This window comes from Eutrema salsugineum, unplaced genomic scaffold (genome assembly GCF_000478725.1).
Source record: "Eutrema salsugineum unplaced genomic scaffold, Eutsalg1_0 scaffold_3, whole genome shotgun sequence".
Lineage (NCBI taxonomy): Eukaryota > Viridiplantae > Streptophyta > Magnoliopsida > Brassicales > Brassicaceae > Eutrema > Eutrema salsugineum.
The window spans coordinates 8,997,992-9,021,074 of NW_006256756.1; the positions used below are offsets into that span (position 1 = coordinate 8,997,992).

The 23,083-nt window shown below is 42.0% G+C and overlaps 2 non-coding genes across 2 annotated transcripts; both read right to left on the reverse strand.

The window, feature by feature from the left end:
• Window positions 1-12,194: 12,194 nt before the first annotated feature.
• On the reverse strand, window positions 12,195-12,300 carry LOC112085795. The gene has a single exon (XR_002899089.1). It is a non-coding gene; the product is annotated as a small nucleolar RNA R71 (small nucleolar RNA).
• A 10,265-nt stretch (window positions 12,301-22,565) lies between these two features.
• Window positions 22,566-22,672, reverse strand: LOC112085601. The gene has a single exon (XR_002898902.1). It is a non-coding gene; the product is annotated as a small nucleolar RNA R71 (small nucleolar RNA).
• Window positions 22,673-23,083: the final 411 nt, after the last annotated feature.

Genomic DNA, 23,083 nt, shown 5'->3' on the forward strand with positions numbered 1-23,083 from the left:
TGAATGTATATAAGTCCCTCTGCTCATTTAAAACCGGAAGCACACAATTCGGACATGTATCTTAGATGTTACACTCTCCGGAATGCGAAGTGGTCCAGACAGCCCTGAATGAATGCGAGCTAAGTGAAACATGACCACGGTTTGAATGGCACGGTCTGGGACTTGACCGTGACCAACTTTTACACACCTTCGGCGATTGACACGATCCTTCATGCCACGGTCTACACTTGACCGTGGCAAACAAACACTTGGCTGGGAGGAACTTTATAAGCATTCGGGTGTTGACACAGTATGAATGCCACGGTCTAGGACTTGACCATGGCAACTTTTATACACCTTCGGCTTTTGACACGACCACTTGCCACGGGGCTTGAACAAGAGCTACTAGAGCGTAGCAATCCAAGAAGTTCATCACCCAAACCCAGAAAAGAAGAGACACGGCCACTAGACATGGTGTAAATCAAGCCATGGCAACCTTGATCATGAAGAATCTGTCCAAGAACTTTGACACTATCAGTTTGCCACGGTCAGTTTGCCACGGTCTGTCCAAGCATCATCTGACCGTGGCAAACCACACCACTATCCATCAAAGCCGGGTCAGGACCCAGTTTGTCCTGGGCTGACCCGGTCCGCAAGAGACACTATATATGCTTTTTAGGGTTTTTTCCAAGACTTAAGCTTTGTTTTCTCTTGTTTCTCTTTCCCCTTTTGTTTAAAAAACGAGTTTGTTAAGAGATATCTCAAGGATTTAATCAATCTAAGTCTGTTTCTTATCATCTCATCTTCTTATCTTTGCTTCTAATCATGATTAACATCACCCCTTGCAAAAGAAATGGTGTGTTCATCATGATTAGTGAGTAGTCTTCTTTCATTTCCTTAGTTAGCTGCTCTTAATGCTAGATCTCTCATTATAAGCTTGATCTAGAACTTAGGCATTTCTCCACCCACAAGGTGTTTGATGAAATGCCTGAATGAGCTAACTTAAGGGTTTATGCCTTTTTCATCATGGGAATGATTTGTTAAATGCATGAATGACATATTAGAACTGTTTCTTAATGCTCATTGATTCATATTTCACAAATGATGATTTGGTTTGAAAGTGGATTAGTGTAGAGATTAATGCCTTCATGAGAGGATTAGTCTAGATTAGAGTTCTAAGTTGAAATGTTTGAGATCATGTGATTGCTTTCTATGTCTTTCTGTATAAGATTCACCGCCTGTCCGGGGAACCTTCCGGTCCGATTCAGCTGTTGGGTGCTTCATCAAATTTGGAGAAGATTTGATCATGTTTCCAGAACAGGTGGAATCATAGAGAGTTAAGCTCACCGGAAGGCACGCATGTCTCGCTGCCGTTTTGGACCGACCCGATGAGCTCCGAAGAATGCGAAGGACGGTGCACTTCCAGACCGATTCAGTTTACAGGGCCTTCATCAGAATCCTAGATATATGAGTCCTCTTTCCAGAACGTCGTCTGAGATCATTCAATTCGGAGCTATGAGAAAGAAGATAACGTTTCCGGAATGGACGCATGTCTAGAAGCCTCTTTCTGATCGTGTCAATGCACTGCAAAGATGAACCCTCCAGGAAACCTTCCACTTCCCAAGCACCGAAGGTTCCTTAACCAAAGTTGAAGATGTCTTAGTCTTCTATCCACTGAAACTGGAATCACACCATTCGGACCAGTACCCTAGAAGTTACGCTCTTCTGAATGTGAAGTGGTCCGAGGAGTCTTGAAATTATGCTATGGGAAAGATGGCACGGTGGAATGCCACGGTCCACATCTGACCGTGGCACTTGATTGCAGTTCTTCAGGGTTTGACACGGTCTCCACACCACGGCTTTAGACTTGGCCGTGGCAACCTCCGAAGCATTCTAACAGATGAATGGTCCAAGTCACGATGAACTGCCACGGTCCACATCTGACAGTGGCACTTGATGCAATCCTTCGGCATTGGACGCAGTCTCCACACCACGGTCTACACTTGACCGTGGCAAGAAAACACTTGGGATCCTTCAGAGCTTCGAGACTTGACACGGCCATGCATCACGACCAGAGGGAACCCATGGCACCAAGATTCATCCAAGAACAGAAGCTTGGGCACTTGACACGTTCACTTGCCACGGCTTGACCAAGAACTGCTAGACCGTGGCAAACCTCATCTTTACCCACCAAAGCCGGGTCAGTACCCGGTTTGTTCTGGGCTGACCCGGTCCATAACACTTAGTATAAATACTTTTTTGGGAAAAACCCTTGAAAAGGATCTTATCTTCTATCTTAGTTTCTCTCTAATTTTCTTTCCTTTTTAGTGTAAAAACGTTTTATATTAAGAGATATCTTGCTGATTTAATCATCTAAAGGCTGTTTCTTGTCATTGCATCATCTCATCTTTGCTTCTAATCATGATTAACATCACCTCTTGCAAAGGAAATGGTGTGTTCATCATGATTAGTGAGTAGTCATCTTTTAAGCTTCTAGGTGTGTAGATTAAGGTGCTTAGATGTTTGATTTGTGATGTTTAGGGTCTAGATTCTCATTTCATTTCCTTAGTTAGCTGCTCTTAAAGCTAGATCCTTGAGAATCACTTGGGTCTAGATCATAGGCATTTCATGCATCAAAAGTGTTTGATGAAATGCCTGAATGAGCTAACTTAAGGGTTTATGCCTTGTTCATCAAGGGATTGATAGTTTAGTGCATAAATGACATATTAGAACTGTTTCTTAATACTCATTAGTTCATATTTCACAAATGGGAATTTGGTTTGAAAGTGTATTAGTGTAGAGTTTAATGCCTTCATGAGAGGATTAGTCTAGATTAGAGTTCTAAGTTGAAATGTTTGAGATCATGTGATTGCTTGTTATGTCTTTCTGTATAAGATTCAGTCTTCTTGGTTGAGAGATTGTTTGGTCACTTATTAGGCTTGATGCATTATGCTTGTTGATTGCTTGATTATATCTAATGATTGTTAGACTTGATTAAGTGATTAGCAAAGGGATTATTGTCATGGGAATGAATTAATCTGCTTTTGAAGTCTAGACTAAAGAGTAACTTGCATTGCATTATTGTTCTTAGCATCATGAATTGATATCTACAGCACCCTAATCAATGATCACATCTAGAGGTTTATCTTTTATCATTTGCTTAATCACCACATTCTTGTTTAGCTTGCTTGCTTTGTTTAGTTCATTAATCATTGCTTGTTTGTTCCTTGTTTATATTTTCACTTGTTACTTGTCACCAAATCTTTCTTGTTTCACTTGACTTAAGAACTTGTCTTATAAACTAGTGCCTAACTACCACACATATGGATTGACACCCGTTATACTACTTTGACAATGGGATTGATAACCCTTCTTAAGGCCTTAAAAACCGTTGTTATCAGATACCTTATTCATCTTTGTCAAATCACAAACTTTATCAAACAGGTCCAAGTGTTCCAAAGGATCTTCCATGGGCAAACCATGGAACTTGGAGTTTTGGACCATATTCAGCAAAGAGGACTTGACTTCAAAATTTTGTTGTTTTGCACAAGTGGTGCTTTAATTCCTGCTCCATACTGATGAGCATTGGCCCTATCATTCTCTCCAACAAAGACCTGTGGCTGCTCATATCTCCTTGGCTGGTTTTGGAAAGGCTGTTGGTGGTGGACCTGTTGCCATTGCTGCATATGGGCTTGGTTCCTTTGCTGATTAGCTGGAGCTTGCCCCTGATTAACATGGGCATGTTGTTGCTGCTGCACTTGCTCCTGCTAAGAATTACCCTGGTTGAACCCATGAACAGTGGCCTGACCCTGATTCATTCCATTACCAGCTCTGATTCCAACTCCATTTCCACCTTGCACATCATTACTCATACCAGCTTCATTGCCCTGATTCATTGGACCCGGATGGTCTTCTTGAACCTGAGGTTCTATATCAACCACGCTCTGCCTCTGATCATCCATGTCTACTTGATCAATCTGCCTGACACGCCTGTCCCTTCTTCTCCTTGGGATTAGCTGATGAATGTTGTCGTTCAAGGAAAAAGGTGGTCCGCAGCTTCTTGATCTAGACCTGGTATGCATGCACCTGAAACTCGCAACCAGAACTTGAAAGAAATTAGAAAACACAAACGAAAATGCTTGATCTCAAGAAATGATACAATCTTAATGCTATCACACTTTGGCAATGGCGCCAATTGATAACTTAGAGTTCTCTAAATGAGGGTTATCAATCGCTTTTGTCACTTTGCAGTACAAAGGGTATCAATCCATCATGTGTATACACTAAGATGCAGGATCAGTTCTTAATTCAAGACAAATGAGTGAGGTTCTGATGTTACTTTCACCAAACAAGTTTTAAACAAGAATTAAAGCTAATGATCAACTTAAACAGGCAAGTAAGCAAACTAAATGAGATGAGAATGTATGTATGATGATGAGAAAGGTTTTAGACATGATAGTGGATTATGGTGCCATTGGTGCCAAACTAATGAGCTAATGAATCGTATGATCAAGCAAACCATTCAACTTAAACTTCATTAATTAAACTAATCCTCTCATGAAGGCATTAACATCTTTGTTAAAACAGTTTCCAACCTAATCATCATGAGTGAAACAAGAATTAACAAGCATTAAGAATCAGTCTAATCTGTAATTTAACCATATAAACAATCACTCCCATGATGAAAAGATGCTTAAACCTCTAACATCCTTGGTTCAGGCATTTCATCGAACACTTTTGGTGCATGAAATGCCTAAAATCTAGACCACATATGATATGTATGGATCTAGCATAGAGAACAAGTTGTAGAGAGTGGAATATGAATGATCTAATCACTAAGCTCACTAATCTAGCACCTGAGCACCCTAATCTACATATCTAAAACCATAATATGGGGATTACTCACTAATCATGATCAACACACTAAATCCTTTGCAAGATGTGCTGTTAATCATGAATAGAAGTGTGAAAATGAAGATGGAGAAGATAGATGATAAGAAGACAGCCTTAAAACACTCAAGAATATCTGAATCTCTTGATTAAAACACCTAAAATCAGATGTTTCTCTTCAAAAAGAGTTTCTTAACACAAAATAGGCAATGAGAATGAGAGAATAGAGCTTGGTCCTTTGGGTAAAACCCTAAAAAACTATATATGAGTCCTTAAACGAACTGGGTCAGCCCGGAACAAACGGGGTCCTGACCCGGCCTTGATGGGTAAAGATGAGTTTTGCCACGGTCAGATGATTCTTGGACAGACCGTGGCAAAGTGACCGTGTCAAAGTTCGAACGGTTGTTCTTAAAGAAATAGGCTGCCTCGGCTTGATTTGGACCGTGATGCATGGCCGTGTCATGTTCTTTCTGAGTTTGGACGATGATCATATTTGATTGCCACGGTCTTGCTTGGCTCGTGTCTCTTGACCGTGTCATTCGCCGAAGGTTGGCACTCTGAAGCAGCATCTTGCCACGGTCAAGTGTAGACCGTGGCGTTCTCCCCGTGTCATTCGCCAAAGGTTGGCAAAACCTTTTCACGGTCAAGTATGGACCGTGGCGATATGACCGTGTCATGAGCCTTTGTCTTTTTAGCAAGCACTCGGGTGTTGCCACGCCTAAGTGTATGGCCATGGCAATGTAACCATGTCAAATCCGAGAGACGTCATATCATGCCATGACTAAACTCAGACCGTGTCATTCTCACCGTGTCATTGTATTACACTTAGCATAAATTCCTTCCTTAGACGCCTGATTGACATGCCTGTCTCCCGCTTTCCAGAACTCACATCTCACAACTCCAAATATCATCAAACCAAGTCCAAAAGCAAGATGACTTATTAATCTCAAACGTTTCTGAAGAAACCTTTGATGCTCGGGGAGTGGAAGGTTCCCCGAACAGCTCATCTCTGAAGTGCATTGAAACGGCTGTAAAGGAGCTTTTCGACCTGTCTTTACTCCGGAGACGGTATCTTTTAGCACGTACATCCAAACTGGGTTATCTCAGACGTTCTGGATAGAGCACTCAATGACCTCAAATCCTGATGAATCCCCTGGCAACTGAATCGGACTGGAAAGGCATTTACTCACGCAATCTTGTGACTCATCGGATCGATCTTGAAACTCTAGTGAGATAAGTGTACCTTTCGGTGAGATTAACTCTCTGCTCTCGATTCCAAATCCTATGATTCCACCTTCTCTGGAACCTTGATCCAATCTTCTACAACTTTGATGGAGCACAGGACAGCTGAATCGGAACGGAAGGTTCCCCGGACAGGCAATCTTTCAGACGTGTTGGATTGCTCCGGAATGGATACGCGATAGATCTGTCTTCCGGTGATCGTATCTTTCGTCTCAGTGCTCCAAATGTCCTGATTCGAACTGTCCTAGGTTCTCGACTCAATTACCTCCAACTTTCATAAAGACCCCGACGGCCGAATCGGATGGCAAGACCTTCCGGTAGCGCGATTTCGGAGATGTGTCAGTACCCGGAAATTTTGGCCGAAAAACCTTAACAGCCGGTATGTGTTTTGGCCGAGAGGTTCACCCGCGGTACATGAAAAACGCCGAGGAAAGCATTCTGAAGTACGTGAAAATTGCCGAGAACCTCCAAAAACCCGTTTTCACTATCTTTCAAGCTCTGGTCACCATTTCTCTTCCTGGTTTCACCTTCTCAACTCCAAATAGCTCAAAATACACCTGATAAACACTCCAAACATGGAAAGACTCATTGGGACCTAATGCAACCCCTAAACCCTAAAAAAACACCTAAGGACCTAATATGCATGAGAAATAACATGATTGGGAATGAAATATGCAACCTAAATGATGCAAATTATGAACATATCAGATACCAATTGTAACAAAAGGAGCATTAATCAGGTTAACATCACACAATCAATATTTTAAAGTCCAAATAAGTTTAGATCCATGTTCAGGTTAATTATCTCATTCCACTAACAACCAGCAATCATCAACAAACAGGCAACATGGATCCAGGCCCTAAACAATTCTAACAACCCTAACAAGCAGATCTAAGCCTGATCTAAGAAAGACCACTTAAAAATCAATCATGCATATGTAAGAGAGGATGAAGCCACAAAGTCCTCACCTTGGCTTAGAAGGCTGAGAAACTGGAGGAGTAGGCAGAGGAGAAGGAGATCGAAGAGGAGATCCATCAGAATCAGATCCTATCTCAACCAAAGGAGAAGGAGGCGGCACAAACATATTGGCTGGAGAAGGAAGCTTCAACAGAGAGAGAGACTTGGAGGATGGTGGTGGCCGTGGCAAGGAGAGAGAGAGAGACACGGCCAGGAGAGAGAAAGAAGAAGAAGAAAACGCAGAGAGAGAGAGGAAGAGAGCAGCTCGGCGCAGAGAAGAGAGAAGGAGAGAAGAAAAAGGTGGCTAGGGTTGTTTAGGAGCTTAATGAGAGTTTTAAGGATTTAACTAGGTATTTATATGAAGGTTTAATAGGTGGGCTGGGCTTAATCTGCTCTTAAAAAGAAATTAGGAAATGTCCAAATAAAAACAAAAGGAAATAGAGATGGTTTAATTTAATAAAACCGGAATTAGGAAACTAGTAACATCCGATCTTTTGTTACCCAAGAGTTGGAATGTTACAGAAAGGCTTAGTGAGTGCTGGTTTGTTGTTAATGGAGTCTCAATTAGGTATTCTCTGGGGGAGCATGCGCTTTTGAGTGGACTTGACTGTCGTGATTACCCGGCTAACTACAAGAATTTGGGGAACAAAAATTTTGTTGAGAAGCACTTTGGTAGGATGGATAAAATCAAGATTGCGGAAATGGAAGCTAAATTAGATGAAATGAAGGATAGCTCTGTGGACAGGAAGAAAATGGCACTCCTCTTGTTTTTATGCAAGGTAGTGAAGGCAGAATATAAAAGTGATGGTAACATTGATCTGTTCCTTCTCCGAGTTGTCAGCGATTTGAATGTGTGTAAAACGTTCGCTTGGGGGCGTTACACATTTGATGACATGATGAAGGAGATTTGGCATGTGATGGCAAAGTATAATGGCAGCATCAAAGACTAAAAAGCAGATTGTCCCTTCTCTGGTTTCATTCTTCCTCTACAGGTAATTCTCAGTCACCATTTTTTAGAAATTAACTTCTTATATAATTTAACGATGATCTTTTGTGACTTTTTGTGTAGATACTTTCTTTTGAGTGTATTCCTAGCCTTGGCTGCAAATTCCGAGAAGCTGTACCTGTCCTCCAAGACTGTCCAAGGATGTGCAAGCACAAGTTCACTGATGTTTGCATGAATAGGCATTCCGTTGGATGATATAAATGCAGCAATTGGAACAAGTGCAAAGGTTAGTGTTTGCTGGGTTTGGTTAGGGTACAATTATGATTGACTTGCTGTTAGTGGTTCGCGGACAACTGGTACAACTCTCCAATATTAAGAATTATGGGTCGTGAGGCAATTAGAACAACTAGTACAACTATGTTTAATTTGTATTGGGTAAAGGGCAACTAGGACAACTGGAACAACTATGTTTTATTTGTATTGGTAAAGGGCAACTAGGACAACTGGTACAACTATGTTTTATTGGTATTGGTTAAAGGGCAACTAGGACAACTAGTACAAATATATGTCATGTTGTTACTATTGGTTCAATAATTTGTGTTTGTTTATATGGCCAGGACATTCATAGCATCTTGAAGCCTGTAGACTCGGGTGAAGAAAAACTTTTGCGTCGGATATTAGATCCTGGTTATGATGATGGGATAGGGCTCATTGATGTAGGTGTTGAGAATTAGATGCATCATCTCACGGTGAAGAAAAAGAAGATCTTTTGGAGATCTTTGTATGAGTTAGACATTCAACATCGGGGTGGATTCATTGCCGAGGCTCCTCAAATACCTGAACCTGAGGTGACATCATTGTTGGAGCTTAAGGCTGCAATGGGTCTGTAGGAGAAAAGGGTGGCGGCGCTCGAGCAGCTAGTGCTTCCACGCCCATCCTCTCCACAACCCGCTTCTTCACCAGTCTCCTCTCTTCGACCTGCAGTGGCCTCCCCTCTACCAGGAGGAGGCACCCCTCCAAGCGCACCTGCACCAGTTTCCTCTCGTCCAACCGTAGGTGCATCCCCTCTACCTGGAGGAGGCACCCCTCCAACCGCACCTTCACCAGTCTCCTACTATTCGTTGTTGGATCGTGTGGAGGTGTTGCATCGTGATGTATGGCGCCAAGGAATAGTGAGGGTGATTGTAGCCAACAACTGTTACAAGGTCAAGATCATTGACACGTCGGAGGAATTAGAGTTCATGTACTGGGATGTTCGGCCATCATCCACACTACCACCATCAGCATCATCATCAAAAGGCGCACCACCACCGGAAGCATCCTCATCGAAAGGCGGTAGAGCTGGAACTAAGAGGCCCCGGAAAAAAATCAAAGTTCAAGTAGTCGCCTTTTGTTTCTGGGGGAAACGCCAAGAAATCGAAGAAGTAGATTGTGTGGTTTCGTTTTCAATGGTTTTTTGGACAACTAGAACAATTATGTTTCTTTTGTTTTGGACAAGTGGTACAGCTATGTTTATTTTGTTTAGGACAACTGGTACAACTTAATGTCATTTGTTTATGACAAATGGTACAACTATGTTTCTTTTTTTCGGACAACTAGGACAACTATGTTTCTTTTGTTTTGGACAACTGGTACAACTTAATGTCTTTTGTGCCGAAGACATGGCTATGTGAATAAGAAACATAACATGAGAGTAATTCAAAATAGTTTTGGGATATTACAAAGGAGAATAGAAACATGATGAACAAAGGAAAACAGGCGAATAAGATACAACAATCCAACATAGCTCACATAAGAACTCTCAACCACATAAAATCTTCTTCAACCTTTAGTCTTTTCCATAGCTGCCTCAAGGGATGCCACCTTCGACTCCAACTGGTTGAGCTTCGAGAGAACGGTGTCAAACAAAGACTGCATGGCTTCTTGAGTGTCATTTAACATTTCAATCTCTTCAAGAATGGCGACATCCCACCACTTCTTGAAGCCACAACTGGGAACCTGAAAACCAGAAATTCGGATGAAACTCTGTTTAGAAAAACAAAAACTTTCTAAAGTGACAACTACACTTACTTCAGGGAAGTTTTTGGGCCACAACAGCCATAGAAACACCCATAATATTTGCTGCCCCTGTCGAGCGCAAAGTTGTTGGTTAGACACCCATTTGGAGCTATACCGCAGTAGCAAACTTTTGGAATTCCCTTTTGAACAGGGCATGGCACAAGGGTCCTGACTCCATTGAGTTCGGGTCGCCATCTAGTAGTCATCCCGTAATCCTTCTTGGGAAAGGCAGAATAAGATCCCTCTCTGTTGCCTTGAGACATTTTTAGGAAGTGTTTTTGAGGAAGTTTTCGGCGGCGCCGGAAACCCTAATTGGGGAAAAAAAATTTCAAGTGAGGGAATGGGAAAGAGAAAAACACGACAACAACCCGTTTCAATGAAAGCGAAAACACTAGACTTCTCCCCTCTTCTAGCCTGTTTAAAAAGAAAAGAAAAAATATATATTTTTATTCTCAGCCGCCATTCTCACACGTGCGTATACAAGGGACAACCCAGTTGTCCTTAGTTGTACGGTTGTCCCAAAATTGTAATAGTTGTCCTTTTGTCGAGATAGTTAGTGTTGCGAAAGTTTTCATTAAGTATCAGCCCTAGAATGAAACAGGCGATTTTTCCGTAGGAGTGGAAACCTACCTGCGGCGAGATCGTGAGTATTGACGAGTCTTGTGCAGCTCTTGCGTTCTCTCCCTTCCAGGGCCAGAGTGGAAACCTACTGGTCAGGGTTGCGAGAAACAGTTGGTTATGATCACGACAGTGACGTAGTCATACCGCCGTACTCTAGCTCTAGAACCCTATATATCGATATCTGTAAATCCCAATCTATCTACCCTAGTGTCAAAACTGATTATGATCCCTTAGAGTTCCCAAAAGCTCAGCGTTTTTAGCCATATTTTACTAACCAATCGATTTTTATTTGCTCATTAAGATCTGCATTTCAATTGCTTTAGTTCGATATTTTACTTGCTTACTTGCTTTCCATTCGATTTGTTTACTTGCTTTCTAGGATAGATTTATTTGCTTTCTTTAAGTTTTAGTTTAATTCGTGACAAACAACCAACCCTTTAAAACAAATCTAGTCTAGACATAAAGTTAGAAACCGTAGAAGAATACCAGGCACACAAATCTTTGTGGATTCGATCCCTAAATACTACAACTGATTAGCTGTGCACTTGCGGCTTTCATTTGTTTTGTTAAGGGTAAAACTTGTTCCCTCACGCAGTTGACACGACATCAAGGTTTTGGCGCCATTGCCGGGGATTTGTTTCGTTGCCTTTTGCTATTTTTTCTTGTTTTAACTTCTGTTCTAGACACCTGATCTCTAAGTTTTCTGAACTATCTTTCCCTTCTTTTTTTTTCTCTGAATTGCATGAATACCAGGCGCAGACCTGTAGGAGACATTCCAATTCTAGACGAGATAGACAGACACGAAAGAGAACTTCGAAGACTTAGACGAACGCAAGGAATGGCCAACGACGACCAGCCTGGAGATCCTATTAATCGAGCTTTAAATATGGACCAAGACGGGTCCGAACATGGAGAAAATGAAGAGAATGATCACAGAGGAGGTGATCATGCTCGACAAGAAGGAGAGGAGGATGAGGTTCCTCCAAGAAACCACCAGAACCGCGAGAGAGAAAAGCGTGAAGACCTTGATGCACCCATCAATGCAGCCGATGATGACCACCCAGGAATGCAGCCGAATGGACGCGTTAATCGCCCTGTTCAGCAAGCAAATCAACACCGAAGACAAGCCAGGAACCATCACATAGCTGATTTTGATGCACCTACTCAAAATTTTCAGAACCGATCTGCAATTCAAGTACCATTTCCGAACCGGAATGAATTTGAAGTCAAGCCTCAAATCATCTAATTGGTGAAGCAAAACCAATTCCATGGAGTTCCTTCTGAACACCCAATGGACCATATCGAGCTCTTTGAAGAAATCTGCAGCATGATGAGAGCAAACCAAGTTCCACCAGACTATTTAAAGTGTAAGTTGTTCCCTTTTTCATTAGCAGATAAAGCTCACCGTTGGTTGAAATCTTTGCCTGCAGGATCGATTACTAATTGGGAAGAATGTAAAACTGCTTTCTTGAACCACTAGTATAGAGTCAAGGTCGAATCAGTTGAGAACAAAGATCTCAAACTTTCAACAAGGGCCAACTGAATCTTTTTATGAAACCTGGGAACGTTTTAAGGAGTATAAACGTGATTGCCCTCACCATGGATTTCATGGATCAAGTCTGCTGAGCACATTTTACCGAGGTTTGCAACCAAAATACAAACTTTCACTTGATACAGCTAGCAATGGAGATTTTGGACAAAAAACGATAGCACAAAGAAGAGCCCTCATCGAAAATTTGGCTCAAGCCAATAGCAATGATTGTCTTGAATACGATTGATCGACGAAGCAAATCAGAACAGACAACAAGGAGATAACCGAGTTGAAGAACATGATGAGCCAACTTCTGAAGAGCAACAATTGCCCAATCCATGCTTGTGAGACCAACAATGGCACAAAAGATGAAGGACCTAGTGATATCGATCACATTAATCAAGCCTTTCAAGAAGAAGATGTGAACTATGTAAGAGCACTGGTGCCATATCAAATCGCTCCAACAATGGCTTCAACAATAACTTCCGGAATGCAAATTACAACAATCTCTCTTACCGCAATCCAAATGTGGAGAATCCTCAAGATCAGTACTACCCACCTCATCAAAAATCCTTCCAAAACAAGTTTCAAGGTGGAAACTTCGGAGGAACGGGACCATATCAACCCCGACAGCCATATAACTACCAAGATATGGGTTTTAACAATCAATTTGTACAACAGCAGGGAGTCACGACGAACCAGCTAGCTTCACAAATCGGTAGACTTGAACAGTCCATCCAACAGCTCGTTATGACGAACGAAAAAGCATCTAAAGACGTGAACGTGAAAGTTGACTGCATGTACAATGATCTGAACAGTAAGTTTGAATCTTTATCTTCACACGTCAAGAAGCTAGACGTTCAAGTCGCCCAAACAGCCGACTCTATGAAGAGGCAAAGTGGAGTTCTTCCAGGAAGAGTTGAAGATAACCCTAAGAGGTTTTGCAACGCCATAACCACATTGCCCGAAGAAGAGGCCGGAACGGATGGAAAGAAAGAAGAAACCCCAATCTTTGTACCACTGTACAAGGATGTCGATGCCAAGCAGCCACCATTTAAGGTACCTGAACGATCACCGTTTCAAAGGCTTACAAAAGCCGATGATCCGGGACGTTTTGTTTTCCAATGTTTCATTTCAGGAATCAAGTTTACAGACTGCATGTGATTCCGGAGCCAATGTTAACATCATGTCTAAGACATTTGCCGAAAAATTGGGCATAAAAACCTTAAGGACATCGACAGTTAAGGTTATTTTTGGAGATTCATCTCAAAAGGATACTGAAGGGGCGATTCATGATCTACAAGTTCTAGTGGGAGACAAGATCGTTCCAGCAGATTTCCAAGTCCTGGAGATGGATAAAGACAAGGAGAGGCCACTCAATTTTGGGAGACCATTCCTAGCTACAGTAGGAGCAGTAATCGATCACGCAAACCGGCATGCTGTCTTCCTCAATGTGGACCCCAGAAGGTACTATCCGACTATTTTAGACAATTTTCGAAGCAAAGGAAACAGGCCAAAAGAGAAAGAAAAGGAGAAGCCGAACGCTTTTGCGAAGATCAAGATCATCATTCCACCAGATGCAACAGGAACTAGTGAGGACCAAATCCAGGAGCTGATCGAAAACACAATAGAAATCCTTTGACAACCTTTGAAAATGGAGTAAAAACACCTGTAAAACACATTAAAGTGATCCATAAAAATTTTCAAAATCCGGTGTTATCAGTGACAATAAACTGCAGAGTAATTCAGAGAAAGAAGATGCTCCGATGAAAGATAATGTCAACGTTGGTGCGAGGGAGAGTGTTAATGCCCCCGGGGATGCAAAAGGAAAGAAGGCTGCCATGAAGGAATAAGAGGCCCCCGAGCCTAGCTTTTGTGAAATTGACCCGAAGAGGTGTGATGTTGACTTCGACGCAGTTGCAGTAGCCAAAAATGCCAAAGCCAGAACATCAGCTCAGATAGTTGCCCGAGCAACGAGTGCAAGAAACCGACAGCTGGCTGCGATACAGAAGAGTCCTTTCTTAGGAAATAGCACCGCAAAGGCGATCATTCCAACGTCGGCATCTCACTCCGGCCGTGTCCGTGGATATGATCCTTTCGATCAAATCGGTGTCAGGGCGAAGCATACGACTTTAATGAACTTTGTGAAAGCAAACCCGTAAGTAGACTTCTATACTTATGTAAGTAGACTTCCTAATATTATTATTTTCCTGTCTGACTTTTTCACTTATACAGTGCCTATCCAAGACGTCCAAAAAACTTTTCGATCGACTGGTATTACATTCTCCGGACACCTAAGAAATGGCTAGCTGATACGGTTAGTGTTTTACTATTTCATTTTAGACTTCATAGTTAGACTTCATACGTAGACCTAATATGTAGACTTCTTTAGTAGACTTCGTTTGCAGACTTCACTCATGTCTTATTTTCATCATTGTGCAGCACATGGAAGCTTATATTAACGTACTCAGGCTGCGATTATCCAAGCATCCGGAGTGGTTTGTATCCGACCGGATTTGCTTCCTTAACTCCATGTTTGCTACGGTTTGGAGGCGTGACTACAATGACTTCAAAAAATCTGAGCCGAATGAAGATGGTTCTGGCAAACTTCTACCACCTGGAGCGTATTCGTACTACACTGGCAAATTACATATCTACTGCCAGACTAAAAATACGTGGGCCTATGAAGTCAACCATTTGTACTGAAGGGGGGACCATTGGGTAGCTATCTGGGTTTCATTTGTGACGGGCATATCACGATATGGGATAGTCATGCGGGAACCAAACATGCATCTGACGCCCAAATTGACGAAGCTGTGGAGCCTCTCGCTGTTATGATACCATACTGATAACTAAGAGTTTTCAAGGCTCTTTGTAGAGGTTATCAATCCCCTTGTCAAAGTTGCACAAAGAGGTTTATCAATCCAGATGTGGTGTTAGACACTAAACTATGTGATCAAGTTCTTAATTCAAGCAAAAAAGAGTGGTTTTGATTATCTAAAGACAACTACAAACTTAAACAGGATTAAAGACTAATGAAATGATTAAACAAGAACTAAACAATGACAAATGATGAGAATGTATGAATGATGATGAGAAAGGTCTTAGACATGATAGTGGATTAGGGTGCCTTCAGTGATAAACTAATAAGCTAATGAATCATATGATCAAGCAAACCATTCAACATAAACATCTTTAATTAAGTTAATCCTCTCATAAAGGTATTAACTCCTATGCTAAAACAGTTTCTAACCCAATCATCATCAGTGAAACATGAGTTAACAAGCATTAAGAATCAGTTTAATCTCTCATTTAAGCATATAAACAATCATTCCCATGATGAATAACACTTAAACCTCTAACAACTTTGGTTCAGGCATTTCATCAAACACTTTTGGTGCATGAAATGCCCAGAATCTAGACCACATATGATTTGTATGGATCTAGCATAGAGAACAGGTTGTAGAGAATGGAATATGCATGATCTAACCCCTATGCTCACTAATCTACCACTTAAGCACTTTAATCTACATATCTAAGACCTTAATATGAGATTACTCACTAATCATGATAAACACACTAGATCCTTTGCAAAATGTGTTGTTAATCATGATTAGAAGTGTGATTTGATGATAAGAAATGATAGAACAAGATGAAAAAGAGTCTTCAAATCGATATTAAGCTCAAAAGCAAAGTGTAATAAGTGGTCTTTCACAAAAAGGGAAAAGAAACTAGAAATGGATAAAAATGTCCTCTCCAAATTAGGTCTAAAATGTATTTATAGATGCCTTGGACGAACCGGGTCAACTCGGAACAAACCTGGTACTGACCCGGCCTTGGTGGGTAAACAATGGGTTTGCCACGGTCTAGAAAGTTCTGGTCAGCCCGTGGCATGTTGCCGTGGCAAAGTCTTGTATCTTCGTGTTCTTTGATGAATCTTGGTGTCACGGTTTAGCAAGTCTGAGTCTATACCCGTGGCAAGTGGTCGTGTCAAACGCCGAATGTATGTAAAAGGTTGCCACGGTCAAGTCCTAGACCATGGCACTCAGACCGTGTCAATCGCCGAAGGTGTGTAAAAGTTGCCACGGTCAAGTCCTAGACCGTGGCATTCAAACCGTGTCAAATGCCGAAAGTTTGTGAAAAGTTGCCACGGTCAAGTCCTAGACCGTGGCATTCAAACCGTGTCAAGTGCCGAATGCTTTTAAAGTCCTCCCCAGCCAAATGTTTCTTTCCGACGGTCAAGTCCTAGACCGTGGCATTCAAACCGTGTCAAGTGCTGAATGCTTGTAAAGTCCTCCCCAGCCAAATGTTTCTTTGCCACGGTCAAGTGTAGACTGTGGCATGAAGATCTTGTCAATCGCCAAAGGATTCCAAATAAGTGCCACGGCCAAGTGTGGACCGTGGCATTCCATCGCGGCATGTTTCACTTAGCTCGCATCATTCAGGGCTGTTTGGACCACTTCGCATTCCGAAGAGTGTAACTTCTGAGATACTTGTACGAATTGTGTTCTTCCGGTTTCAAAGGACATAGGACTCATATATATCCAACTTTGGTGAAGAAACCTTTGGTGCTTGGGAAGTGGAAGGCTTCCTGGAGGGCTCATCTTCGCAATGCATTTACACGATCAGAGAAGGGCGTCTAGACATGTGTCCATTCCGGAGACCGTATCGTCCTGCTCATAGCTCCGAATTGAATGATCTAGGACGTTCTGGAAGGAGGACTCAAATGTCTCTGATTCCCATGAAGGCCCCGGAAACTGAATCGGTCTGGAAGTGCACCTTCCTTCGCGTTCTTTGGAGCTCATCGGCTTGATCCAAAACGGCAGCGAGACAGGAGTTTCTTCCGACGAGCGTAACTTTTCTGCTCACGCGTCCGAATTGAATAATTCCACTTTCTCTGGAACCTTGATCCAATCCTCTCCAACTTTGATGAAGCACCCGACAACTGAATCGGACCGGAAGGTTCCCCGGACAGGCGATTTCGGAAACGTTTCTGCACCTGGAGATTTTGGCCGAGAAATCCATTAGCCGGTACGTGTTTTGGCCGATAAAAACCTTCCTGGTGCGCGAGAATGGCCGATAACCTCCAAAAACCCCATTTCACCTTTTTTCAAGCCTTGATCACCATTCCACTTACTGTATTCATCTTTCCAGCTCCAAATAGCTCCAAATGCACCTGATAAACACTCAAAACATGCAAAGACTCATTGGGACCTAATGCATCTCCTAAGTTATAAAACAAACCCTAAGGACCTAAAATGCATGGAATAAAACATGATTTGGAATGAATTATGCAACCTAAATGATGCAAATTATGAACATATCAATTCCCCCACACTTGTCCTTTGCTTGTCCTCAAGCAAACAAGAACAAATGAGAGAGAGAGGTTGAATGCATGGGAGTTCACATTTCCTTTTTGAGAGAAGTGATCACAATGAGAATTCAAGTTCATGCTCAATTATGCAATGCAAAGCCCTACTCAGATATATATCAACTCAACAAGGAATCTCCACAAGTTCTTCTCTCTCTCAACTCTTTCACATTCAGTAAGTTTTTATCAGGTGAATCTCATGATGCAATGTTTAAACAAGCTGGCTTGGCTAGGGAGAGGCTATGAGATTAAAATGATCTCATTAGTGTTCAAGTAGGTTTAATGCAGCAAAGGGATCTCTCAATGAATGATCAAACTTTGGCAGAATGCTAAAGGTAAAAAGCAACCTATGCATACAAGGGCAAAGACTCATCACACCCCACCCTCTACTCAAAGCTTTCTCACTTGCTCACTCTCTCAAGAACCTCACTTTTCACACTTATTTTCCTCTCACTAGGGGACTTACTTTTCACTTTCACTCTCAAGTCTTGGAGTTCAAACTTGACACAGCTCTTTTTCTTTTGCAACCTCTAGCCTCTTTCTTTTTTTTTTCTTTCTTTTCAAACCATTTGGGCTCTTTGGCTTCTTTTCTTTTCTTTTTACTTAGAGGCTAGACTCTTTCTTTTCCACACACCAGAGCTCACTTTCTTTAACTCAGAACTCCAAGACTGATTTCATTTTCTTTCATTCCCCTAGCTATTTCCACTCTCTCTTTTCCACTCATCTCACCTTTTTCCACTCACTAACAAGTCTTTTCCCCCACACTTATTCCTTGCCAACACTCTCAGTTCCTTGATGTTGGAACACAGCACTCAATGAGACCTGCCCTTGTCGCTCTAAACCTAACACTTTCTGCTAAGTTTGATCCAAGGTGGCCTTTCAATTCACACACAAACATTGGCTTGAAAGAAGGATGGGTTCAAGGTGAGGGAACTGATCCATGATGCGGATTCAGCTACTTGAGCTAAGGAAAAGAGTGGTAAAAACAATGGTTCTAGCTCAAGTATGTATATCGGTATCCACAAGCTTTTTCAAACAATGCATCACCAGATATTTTCAAGTCAAGTTCAAGGTTCCCACTTAATTAGAGTTGAGTTCAATTGAAACTTGCTTCTCAGATTCAGATCATTTCAGACTTTGCAAGCACAGAAAAAGATTCACAAGCATATTCAGTTCAAGTTCTCAAAGTGATGTAGTCTCTAGAAAACCTATCATTACTCCATGCAAGATGCAACCTACATGAACATGCAATCTAGACTCAATCCTAAAAATGAGAATGCAACTACATGATCATTTTTTTGTGAAAATTTTTCTGGTTTTTCCATTTTTTGGTTTTTTTATATGCACTTAGATGAGACTACATGAATATGCAACTAGAATGTGACTCAAGACTCAAAGTGTAAAATAAGAAAAGAGAAAACATGATTAGTGAAGGATGAAACTCCTCCCCCACACTTAAATAACACAGTCCCTTGTGTTATAAAAGTATTAGAAAGGAGTTAAAACAAAGCAGACAAGAAAAATGCAAAAGGGAAAAGAAAATCTATATGCATATATACAGAGTTTTGAGTGTTTACCTCAATCACTGAGGTCTGATCCCAAGTAGTGGGATGGGTTGGAGGTGGAACATGATGGAGTTGAGTATCTAGGTTGGCTGCTCTCAGGTGAGTCTGGTTGGAACGCTGTGGCTGGATTGATCCAGTTTTCTTTTCCTGGTGGTAGTTCAATATCCTGAGCTGCTGAGCTTTCACCTCTTCTCTTGTATCACGTTTGGGTGAGGTGGCTGGAGCTGTGAGTTTCTTCACCTTCTTCTTTAGCTGCCTAACACAGTCAACAAGCTTTTTGATCGTTTTGTCTTGCCATTTGCACCATTTCTGAAGGGTGTTAATGATATGTTCATAATTTGCATCATTTAGGTTGCATAATTCATTCTAAAGCATGTTTTATTCCATGGATTTTAGGTCCTTACGGTTTGTTTTAGAACTTAGGAGATGCATTAGGTCCCAATGAGTCTTTGCATGTTTTGAATGTTTATTAGGTGTATTTGGAGCTGAAAAGATGAATCCAGGAGATGGAATGGTGATCAAAGCTTGAAAAGTGGCAAAATTGGGTCTTTGGAGGTTATCGGCCATTCTCGCTGACCAGGAAGGTTTTCTCGGCCATTATCGCGTACCAGGAAGGATTTTATCGGCCATTTTCACGTACCGCGGGTAGACTTTATCGGCCAAAACGCGTACCGGCTATTGAATCTCTCGGCCAAATTCTCCGGGTGCACACACGTTTCCGAAATCGCCTGTCCGGGGAACCTTCCGGTCCGATTCAGATGTCGGGTGCTTCATAGAAGTTGAAGAGGATTAGATCACGGTTTCATATCAAGTGGAATCATGGCATTCGGACGCGTGAGAAGAGAGTTAAGCTCGTCGGACGAATACCCTGTCTCGCTGCTGTTTTGGACCAAGCCGAGGAGCTCTGAAGAATGCGAAGTACTGTGTACTTCCAGGCCGATTCAGTTTTCGGGGCCTTCATGAGAATCAGAGACACTTGAGTCTTATTTCCAGAACGTCCAAGATCATTCAATTCGGAGCTATGAGCAGGAAGATACGGTCTCCGGAATGGACACATGTCTAGACGCCTCTCTCTGTTCGTGTAAATGCACTGCAAATACGTGTCCTCCAGGAAGCCTTCCACTTCCCAAGCACCAAAGCTTCCTTGACCAAAGTTGGAGCTAAATCAGTCCTCTGTTTTCTGCGACTGGAATCGCTCAATTCGGACAAGTTTCGTGGAAGTTACACTCTCCGGAATGAAAAGTGGTCCAAGCTGCTCTGAATGCTGCGAGATGGTCTTGCGGCTTGGTTAACCCGCAGGCCTGAAGATGAATTCCTGAAAGCTGATGCTGCGATTTGAGAAGTGCGGGTAAGCTATCACTGGATTAGGTCTGAAGCTCCCGAGCAAGAGAAATGCTAAGTCCACAATCGTGCGACTTAGGCATGTGAGTTGGCCGCGCCTGGAACCAAGCCGCACGACCACTCGCAATTTACTCCGACTTGAGCCTGCGACCTGAGTGCAATGGAGACCAACCCGCAGAGTTTGTACACTCATAAACCGCCTTGGTCCTGCGAGTTGAAGAAGAAGAGGATTAAGCCGCAGCAAGACTCGCAAATCACTCCTACATGGGCATGCGGCTAAGACAAGACGATCTAAGCCTCACAAGACAGGTTCTTCATCTACTGCGACTTGGGCATGCTACCTGGGACATACTGGACCAACCCGCAGTAATTTCCACTTTATCCGTTAAAGCCGGGTCAGGACCCGGTTTGTTCCGGGCTGACCCGGTTCGTTTTTAGAGAAGTATAAATAATTTTTAGGGTTTTTTTTTTAGATAACTAAGTTTTATTCCCTTTGTCTCTTGCCTCTTTTGTGAAAGACTCAATTAAGAAGAGAATTATCTATATTTGAGTGTTAGATTAGAAGTGCTTAGGGCTAGATTCATTGATTCATCTCTCTAAACAGCTGTTCTCTATGCTAGATCCTTGCATATCACGTGAGATCTAGATTCTGGGAATTTCATGCACCAAAAGTATTTGATGAAATTCCTGAAAGAGCTGTATTAGAGGTTTAAGCATTTTCTGCATGATGATGTATTGTTAATTGCTTGAATGATCATTAAGAACAGTTTATTAATGCATATTGATTCATATTTCACAAATGGGATTTTGGTTTGAAAATGGATTAGTATAGGGGTTAATACCTTCATGAGAGGATTAACCTAGATTAGAGTTCTTAATCATTTGAATCATGTCTCATCATTGTCATTAGCATTTCTAGTTTAGCACCAAAGCACCCTAACCAACTATCATGTCTAGAATCTCATGCCTCCATCATATCATATTCACATCATTTGTCATTGTCATTGGTCTTTAATCCTGTTTAAGTTTGTAGTTGTCATTAGTTAACCAAAATCACTCTTGTGTGCTTGAATTAAGAACATAATCACATAGTTTAGTGTCTAACACCACATCTGGATTGATAAAACTCTTTGTGCTACTTTGACAAGGGGATTGATAGCCCTGAGACCTTAAAAAGTCTTGTCTATCAATTGGCGCCGTTGTCAAATTGTGGTTTGTTTAGCATTAAGCTCTGATCTGTTCTTGAGATCAAGTGCTTACTTTCTTGTTTTTACTGATTACCTTCAAATTCTGATTGTGATTTCAGGTGTATGAACACCAGGTCTAGATCAAGAAGCTGTGGTCCACCTTTCCCTCTCAACGACAATATCAATCTTCTAGTACCAAGGAGGAGAAGGGACAGACGTGGTAGACAAATTGATCAGACTGAGATGGCAGAACAAGGAGATCACGTGGTAGATATAGAACAACCAGTTCATGAGCAACAGGCTCAAGGTTATGGAGCTGGTAATGGAGTTGGTCAAGGGCTTCATCAGGGTAATGTTCATCAGGAACAGGTGCACCATCAACAAGCTTATGTCCACCAGGGACAACATCAAGCTCATCAACAGAGGCAACAGGCCAATGTTCAGCAAAGACAACAAGTGCACCACCAACCCCAGCCTTTCCAACACCAACAAAGAAGATATGAGCAACCCCAAGTCTATGTTGGAGAGAATGACAGGGCCAATGCTCATCAGTATGGAGCTGGAATTCAGGCACCACCTGTGCAAAACAACAACTTTGAAGTGAAGGCATCATTGCTGAATATGGTCCAGAACTCAAAGTTCCATGGGTTAACAATGGAAGATCCCTTGGAACACGTGGATCAGTTTGATAAGGTGTGTGATCTGACAAAGATAAATGGAGTTTCTGAGGACAGCTTCAAGCTAAGACTATTCCCATTCAGTCTTGGTGACAAAGCTCATCAATGGGAGAAGAATCTTCCAAGAGGCTCCATTCAAACCTGGGAGCAATGCAAGCAAGCCTTCTTATCTAAGTTCTTCTCCACCTCAAGAACTGCAAAACTGAGGAACCAAATCTCTAGCTTCACTCAGCACAGCAATGAGAGTTTTGGTGAAGCATATGAGAGATTCAGGAGCTACACAAACCAATGCCCACACCATGGGTTTAGTAAGGCTTCTCTTCTCAGCACACTTTATAGAGGAGCTCTTCCCAAGATTAGAAACCAGTTGGATACTGCTTCCAATGGGAACTTTCTGGGTAAAGAGATACATGCTGCTTTAGAGCTAGTGGAGAACTTAGCATTGAGCAATGATACCTATGGTGAAGACTATGACAGATCAAATAGGTCTGAAGGTTCAAGCTCAGAACAGAGGCTCACTAGGGAAGTTAAGGAGTTGAGAAGTGAATTAGATAAGTTGAAGTTGGTAACTCACAAACCAATACATTTTGTTGGAGAGTATGAGGAACCATCTCAGATCTTTGAGAACATCAGTGAAGAGGGTCTTACCAAAGAGGAGCTTAACTACATTGGGAATCAGAGGTTCCAGAGATATCAGTATGGTAATGCCAATCCAAA